The 8434-nt window shown below is 34.7% G+C and overlaps 1 non-coding gene across 1 annotated transcript; it reads right to left on the reverse strand.

Annotated features, from left to right (window-relative positions):
- Positions 1 to 6564: 6564 nt before the first annotated feature.
- On the reverse strand, positions 6565 to 6671 carry LOC139865432 (small nucleolar RNA R71). The gene has a single exon (XR_011764953.1). It is a non-coding gene; the product is annotated as a small nucleolar RNA R71 (small nucleolar RNA).
- Between the last annotated feature and the right edge of the window lie 1763 nt (positions 6672 to 8434).

The raw sequence follows: 8434 nt of genomic DNA on the forward strand, positions 1-8434 counted from the left end.
AGAGGGTAAGATATGAAAGCTTAGTGAGTATAAACATACTATATACATACATATGCATAAAATGAATACGTACAACCAGCACATATAGTAAACACATACCGCATTCCAAGTATAACTAAGCAAAGCTATACATAACGTACCACCAGGCCCAAAACCGCAAGATTTGCTACAAAACACAATATATGTATACGCATATATAGTATATAACCAATACGACAAGGTTAACCCCTTAACCTTAAACATATGAAGGTTGACCGAACTACCCGAGCCTTAGTGAATTCGCACTACCCGAGTTTCACTACCTTCATTGCATCACAATCGAGGTTGGCCGAACTACCTGTGCCTTAGTGAATTCGCACTACCCGAGATTCACCACCTCATAAATAGGGATGACCGAACTACCCGCGTCATCGTGAATCCGAACTACCCGAGATTCATCACATCAACATCGACGGGGTTGACCCAACACGCCAACGTGAATCCGTATACTCCAAAGATTCACTACCCCAAGGGTAGTAACCCAAAACGCATAAGCGTACAACATGGACTCAAAACTCCAAGAATCCATCATCCTATCACATGTAGAGTGAATCCGAGCAAGGATCACTCTACCAACCCGCACCCATCCTATGCATACATACGCATATAATATATTTACACTCACCTTAGCGCCTTGATGAATGCAAACGAACAATCCGCAACACGTCAATGGAAAGTACCTATTCCATTATCACATTACAAACAACACAATTAGGGTGGATTTACAAACCAACCCAATTTGACACTATAAACCCTAATTTTGACCCATTTCAAAATTAGTCAACCAAATACACCCAAATGGGTTCCAACACTTCCATAATCACTAACACTAGTGATTATACCGAATTTACAAGCCCTAACCATGGCCAAGTTGGTTTCCAACCCAAAACCCACCAACAACAACAATAAACCCGATTACTAGCATCAATAAACTCACTTCAAGGGTTTAAATGGGTTTCTCAACAAATCAAGTTCAAACCCTAACTTGAATATCAAATCAAACAATGAAATTTGGAGTTAGAACTTACCACCACAACCAAAACGTTGCCGTGAACTATTGTGTTGAACAACTTTAGTACTCGAGCTTTGGTGAGAATCCATGATATTGCTAAATTACATCATATATATCTCTCGCAATATCGTGAGAAATACTCTCGAATCAAGGATAGTTAAGGCGGTTTCTACAAGCAATGCACGAAGGTATGTAAATTGTATCGAAAAGTAGTTTATAAAGAATTTTGATGAATTATGACCATTATATGAGTTGTGATATCATAATGGTTGAATCCCGACACAAGTTATGGTCAAATTAGCGCTTTAAAATGATAAAACAAGGCTTCAGATATGTTGAACTCCGTCCAAAATTGTTGGGACTCCGTCCAAATTAAGGGATATGAAAGAAAAATGAGACAGTAATCCTTAGTTCATCTGGACGCCGTCCAGAAATCTGGACGCCGTCCAGAGCTTCACAACGAGACGCCGTCCAAGCAAGTGGGATGCCGTCTAGCTCTTTACAACTGGACGCCGTCCAGGATTTGGGACGCCGTCCAGTGGTAGGTTTCAGCCTACTTTTGACTTTTTGGGCCACTTTAACCACTTTAAAAATGAATGCTTGAGAGACCAGTTTGGATACATGAACCAGAGGAGTTAGAAGACGATTTTAGGAGCTATTTTGGAGAACTCCAAGCTCATTGAAGAGGCTAAACATCCAAGAATCAAGATTCAACACCTTCTCCATTCAAGAGTCATTCTCTAATAGGTTGATTTCTTGTTCTTAATAATGAATTCTACTTATCACTTGATTGCTCTGTTGATTGTTAATATGATTGTTGGCTAAACTCTATAATGTTTGTCTAGATTAATAACTGAGGTATTGGATGTAATCTTATGGATTGAATGTATTTTGTGTGATAGTTTTAAGTTTGATTCAAGAACATGCTTATTGATGTTAAAAATCATTTGTAACTAGTTAATTGATATGTTGTTGATAAAGAGAACTCTTGTTGATTTATCATATTGATTTACAATCAGCTTGTCTTAGATTGATTGTTTACTAAACCGGACCAAGGGGGTAAATTAGATTCAATTGGTTAGACGATATAGGGATGAATTGTATGCAACGAACGTTTGTACAATTATTGATAACTATGAACATAGAAGTCAAGTTTCAAGCCTTAGAACTAGTTAAGTTATCCGATTACAAATACAAGAACTATAGTGAAAAGGGAACCCTTGATCTTGTAATTGTGTTTGCGTGTTTACTTAAGAGAACTCTTGGTGAACCTATTAGATAACTTACACACATAATCATTCAATCGGGTTTTAATATCAAAACTTACATCCAATACCGAGGGTAAATGATCTAGATGAACATTTCATCTCTTTGATCTAAATCAAACTATCTTATTTGCTTTCTTTGCACTTGTTTTCATTATATAAACTTAAAAGACCAAAAAATAGTGTTTTTACTTTTAATCTTCTCTGATTTGGTTAATCGTTAAATAGCCACAAAAACATAATAGCTTGTACCTTTAAGTTTAATTTACTTAGTTAATCATAATATAGTTTCTAGAATATAATATAGTTTCTAATTCTAGTTTGACTAATACAACTGTCTTTGGAACGATACACGGAATTTATCATTTACTATACTACTACACGATCGGGTACACTGCCCGTTAGTGTGTAACAATCTTTAATCAGTATTTTTCCATACTATTTCATACAACAATTCATATACCACGTTTTGCACACCAAGTTTTTGGCGCCGCTGCCGGGGACAGTTTTGTGTCAAAATAGAATTATTAACTAATTTGTGATTAAGTAGTTTCTTAATTTTTTTTTAATTATTAATAGTCTTTGATTTTTAAACTTATAGAATCGGTGCGTTTAATAGATTTGTTAGTTGTGTGATTGACAGATTTTAGGTTGCATATGCCACATACCCAAAGTTCATATTCTCCATTACTTACACCGCTTACAGAACCTGATAGGAAGCTTGGTAGAATCCCAAAAGAAGTACTTGAACTTTTTGAATCTTCATCAAAGCAAGAAACTTTTGATTCAGAATCAAGTACAACTAAGCCAAGATATTCTGAATTTGGTGAAACCGTTCATCCTCCAAATTTTGAAATGGAAGGAGAGGCAAGACCGGTGGTACCAAGACAATCAATTGTGGCCAAGATAAAGGCAACCCGAACCGGACAAGGAAGTGCAATTACTGTGATGACCCAGAAATTTCTGACTAAATTTAAACTTAATCTTTAACATTTCCGACACGATAAGCAAAGTCTATGAAGTTGAATCTCAAAATCTTGAACTATTCAATTACCCCTCTATTGTTCTCAACGATTCACGAACAATTATATGTAAATAGATACGTATACTATAACTTGAAAATGTAACAAAGTGTTAAGTAAACGATACTGTGCATTAAACATATTGGTTTGATTATCTGATTGATATATTTTACTATGAAGTTAAAAGATTATGCTAAACGATTGAATTAAAAGATATTTACTGAGTCCCTTAAGGATTATGATATTATTACGGGTCTCTGTTGTAAGGTCCACGTTGATTTGGGAAATCATTCATGTTTAACGGTATTCGGAATTAATGGTAAAGTGTTTGTTTAAATAACGTAATTTGGACACATAAAATAATAAGGAATATTAACTGTCAGAATTGAATTTATGAACAACTTGCAACGTATATTTAGAATGTGTTTAAGTATATTGAATATATATTTATGAATATATAGCTTCAGGTTATTTGAAAACAATAATAACATTCGGTTATTGATCAATTGATATTTAGTTATGTTAATTAGAACGTTTGAGAAATAAACGATGACACATAAATGAATTACATGAATTTAAGTTTAAATGTATAAACAATATGCGATATAACAATTTCAAATGATTTTAAAATGTATTTTAATAAATAACGAGACAATGATTTATAGAAGTAAATGACCAAAACACTCGAAAGTTTAAGATACACTTTGAGTGATATAATTTAGGGATAATTTAAGGCTATATTTTGACAAAGGTACGTGTCCCAAAATATAAATTACAAGTTTTCTCAGCGTACGAAGGGACACTCGAAAAACCAGAACCGGGACATAAGTCGAGTGACGACGTACGACTCATTGAAACAAAAATTTCAAGTCAACTATGCACGAGAATATAATATAATATATAATTAATTAATATAAATTATATATATTATATATTAATAAATAAATATGTCGACAAATAAGAAAACAAAAGTTTGTGAGCTGGATCAGAGGGCCATGCGATCGCATGGCCTTGAAGCACAAATACCATGCGATCGTATGGGGTACTTTTTCAGGCCAAGTCTTTATAAAGCGATCGAATTCAGTTTTTGTGATATATATTTCTTTCATCTTACACTCCGTATAACTTATTTATATTATTATTATTATTATTATTATTATTATTATTATTATTATTATTATTATTATTATTATTATTATTATTATTATTATTATTATTAAGATTAATATTATTATTAATCTTATTATTATTAGTATTATTAATATTAATTAGTATTATACATAAAATACTACGACGAGATTATGAGCGTGTCACTTTCAAAATGGTTTTCAAGCGGGATAGAGCTAAGGAAATTATAGGTTATTGCCAAGGAGGTTATGTGTAATGTTCTGGGGTATATTTTTGAATCAAACCTAGTGTTTATCATCTCCGTTACGTCTACGTACTTTCCTACAATATTGAATCTCAATACTGATACGTAAGCACTCATATTTTATATTTTATATATTAATTGTGTATCCATGTCTAGTGCTCGAGTATATATATTTATACATGCTTGTATGCTAAATTTCGTCGCTAAACAGTTTATAATGAATCACGAATTAAATACATATATTACTGGTAAAATGTATATGATATACATGTTTTTGGAAAGCTGGCGAAAAATCAATGACTTTTCATTTAGACATCGAATAGTTTCGATGAACGGATTAAAAGATATGATCAACTGAATTATAATTGACGTTAATTGGAATTGCTTATGAATTTGCAATTAAGATTTAAACAACTTGTTTACAAGATTGATAAAATGGATTTTTAAATATTACCAGCCGAGTAAATGAATCCTTATATAAGGTACGTCTTGTTTGTTGAACTATTGTCAAAATTGACTTTTTGAAACAACATTGGATAAATTTTGTATGTCGATATCGAGCATTAGGATTGTGATACACTATGACCTGACCTAGCTTGATAGACATTTATTGACCAACATATGTTCTCTAGGTTGAGATCTACGATTATTTGATATTCCGAGTTTCGGTCACATTACGATGAACAACTTTATGTGCTGCTAAGGTGAGTTTCATTGCTCCCTTTTTAATTGCTTTTGCAATATATTTTTAGGCTGAGAATACATGCAATTTATTTTAAATGCAATGGATACAAGTACATACTTAATTCTACACTGAGTTTAAACCGAAAATCTCTTAGCTTTGGTAACTAGTAACTGCCAGTACATAGGATGTGGACTGGTGGGCGCGAATAACAATATATGAATCCATAGGGCTTGACATCCCCGTCAGAGCTAGAGCGCTAGCCTTTTAACGGACGTGTGTTATTTGAGTTTAGGACACGTTGGTTTGCGTGTATTAAAACGAATGGGGTATTTATCATTATAACGTTAAAGTTTAGTTACCAGGGTGCTCTGTTATGTAGAATCTATTGATAAACGTTTCTGGATGAAACAACTGAAATCTTGTGATCCACTTTTATATACAGATTATGCGAAACACTAAAACTATGAACTCACCAACCTTTGTGTTAACACTTGTTAGCATGTTTATTCTCAGGTTCCTTAGAAGTCTTCCGCTGTTTGCTTATATGCTAGACAAGCTATGTGCATGGAGTCTTACATGACATATTTTTCAAGGAAATGTTGCATTCACCAAATCATCACTATGTATCTTATTTTGACTGCATTGTCAACGGAAGTACTATTGTAAACTATTATTTACGGTGATTGTCTATATGTAGAAATCATCAGATGTTGAAAACCTTTGATTTAAATATTCATTTATGGTGTGCCTTTTCAAAAGAATGCAATGTTTACAAAACGTATCATATAGAGGTCAAATACCTCGCAATGAAATCAATGAATGACGTATTGTCCATATGGATTTGGAGCAATCGTCACAATTACTCAGACACCTGGTGAGGTAAAATTTGAAATAAAAGGACCTATTCTCCAAATGATTAACAACAGATGTCAATTTAGTGGTGGTCCGAATGAAGATGCAAACGAACATATTAGTCTTTTTCAAGAGATATGTCTCTATTCAAGCTTCAACCGGACACTGATCAAGCATTACTTTTAAGACTTTTCCTATGGACACTTCACGGGGAAGCACGGAGTTGGTTGGATTCATTGCCCGAGGCTACGATAGAAACTTGGGATGGTATGTTGGAAAAATTTCTTAAGAAATATTTTCCAGCTTCTAAGTCCGCGAGACTCCAACAAGAAATTACCCAATTTTATCAAAAGCCGATGGAAACCTTGTATGAAGCATGGAATCGATTTTCCAAAATGCTAAGAGGTTGTCCAAACCATGGTTTGGATACCTTCTAAAAAGTTCAAATCTTTTACAAGGGTTGTGATGTTGCAACCCGAATTCCATTGATCAAGCGACAGGAGGTTCACTCATGGACAAAACTGAGCAAGACGCTTATGAGATAATTAAAAAGCAAGCCGAATATTCTCATGAATGGCATCAAGAAAGACCCATGACCCGTCATGCTCAAGTCTCAAGCGCCGGTGCTTATGATGACATTGGTTCTCTTAGCGTGAAGATAGATGGTGTTGCTCGAAACATGGAAAAGATCACCAAGGAAATACATGGAATGAAGGTGAGGTGTGAATACTGTGGTGGTTTACATTTAGGAAAAGATTGTGATGCAGGTTTGACAATGGCTCAGAAAGAAGAAGTGGCTTTCATAAGCCAAAGGAATAACAACCAATTTCAAGGAAGAGCCCAATTTAACCGAAACTTCAATAACCCTTACAACCCTCAAGGTCAAAATTCCAATTTCCAACAGGGGTCAAGTAGTGGGTTCCAACAACAAACTCCGGGTTTTTATCAAAAACCCCAACATGAAGAGAAAAAGTCAAATATGGAGAGTTTGTTGGAGAAGTTAATTGCATCGAAAACTCAACTTGTTACCAATATAGCCAAACGAATGATAAGAATGAGCAACAATTTAGAAACCAACAATCTTTCATTCAAGTATTGGAACAACAGATGAGTAATCTTGCTAAATTATTAAGCGAAAGAAAACCGGGGGAATTGCCAAGCAACACGCAATCTAATCCCCGAAACGAGCAAGCAAAAGCTATCACCACCAGAAGTGGAGTAACCTATGATCCACCAAGAATGCCAGAAATCTCTGACTTTCGTGTTCCATTAATGAAAGAGAATGAACCAGGTAGTGTAAATGTACCGGAGAAGGAGAAGGAGCCGGAAAATGTGGTAGAAAGTGTTGACAATGAGCACACAGACGGTCAAGAAGATACGGTGTGAGTCAAACTGGTTGTTAAAGCGTATCAACCACCACTCCCATTCCCAAGAAAACAAATATTGGAGAAACTCAAGGAAGAAAAGTTAAGATTCATGGAGCTCATCAAGAAAGTTAACGTAAATTTACCGTTTATTGATGTTATTACAGGAATGCCTAAATATGCTCGATTCTTGAAGGACATGCTCACCAATCGCAAGAAGATGGAAAGCGTTTCATTAGTCACTTTAAATGCTAGATGTTCAGCGCTGGTGTCCAACACACTTCCCGAAAAGCTTCAAGATCCGGGTTGTTTCACTATTTCATGTCTAATGGGTGACCTTGATTGTATGAGGGCATTAGCCGATTTGTGGGCTAGTATCAATTTGATGCCCTATTCAATTTACCTTAAATTAGCCCCTGAGGAACTCAAAACCGGACGAATGACTATTCAACTAGCTGATCGCTCTATAAAATTCCGTCGAGGAATAATAGAGAATATGTTAGTTAAGATCGGGAATCTGATTTTTCCAACAGACTTTGTGGTTTTAGACATGGAAGTGGATGACAGAATACCAATTATTTTGGGTCGACCATTTTTAAATACTGCTAGATGTGTCATTGATGTTTATGATCAGCAGTTGACTCTTAGAATTGGTGAAGCTAGTGCGACTTTTGCAATTGACAAGTCATTAAAATATCCTGAATCTTCAGATGATACTTGTTATTTTATACAAAGCATAGATTCGTATTATGAGTTCTTGCAGGAATTTTCCGAATTGGAGGAAACAGGTACATACAATTTGGCGAGTGGAGATGAAGAATTT

This window comes from Rutidosis leptorrhynchoides, chromosome 8 (genome assembly GCF_046630445.1).
Source record: "Rutidosis leptorrhynchoides isolate AG116_Rl617_1_P2 chromosome 8, CSIRO_AGI_Rlap_v1, whole genome shotgun sequence".
Lineage (NCBI taxonomy): Eukaryota > Viridiplantae > Streptophyta > Magnoliopsida > Asterales > Asteraceae > Rutidosis > Rutidosis leptorrhynchoides.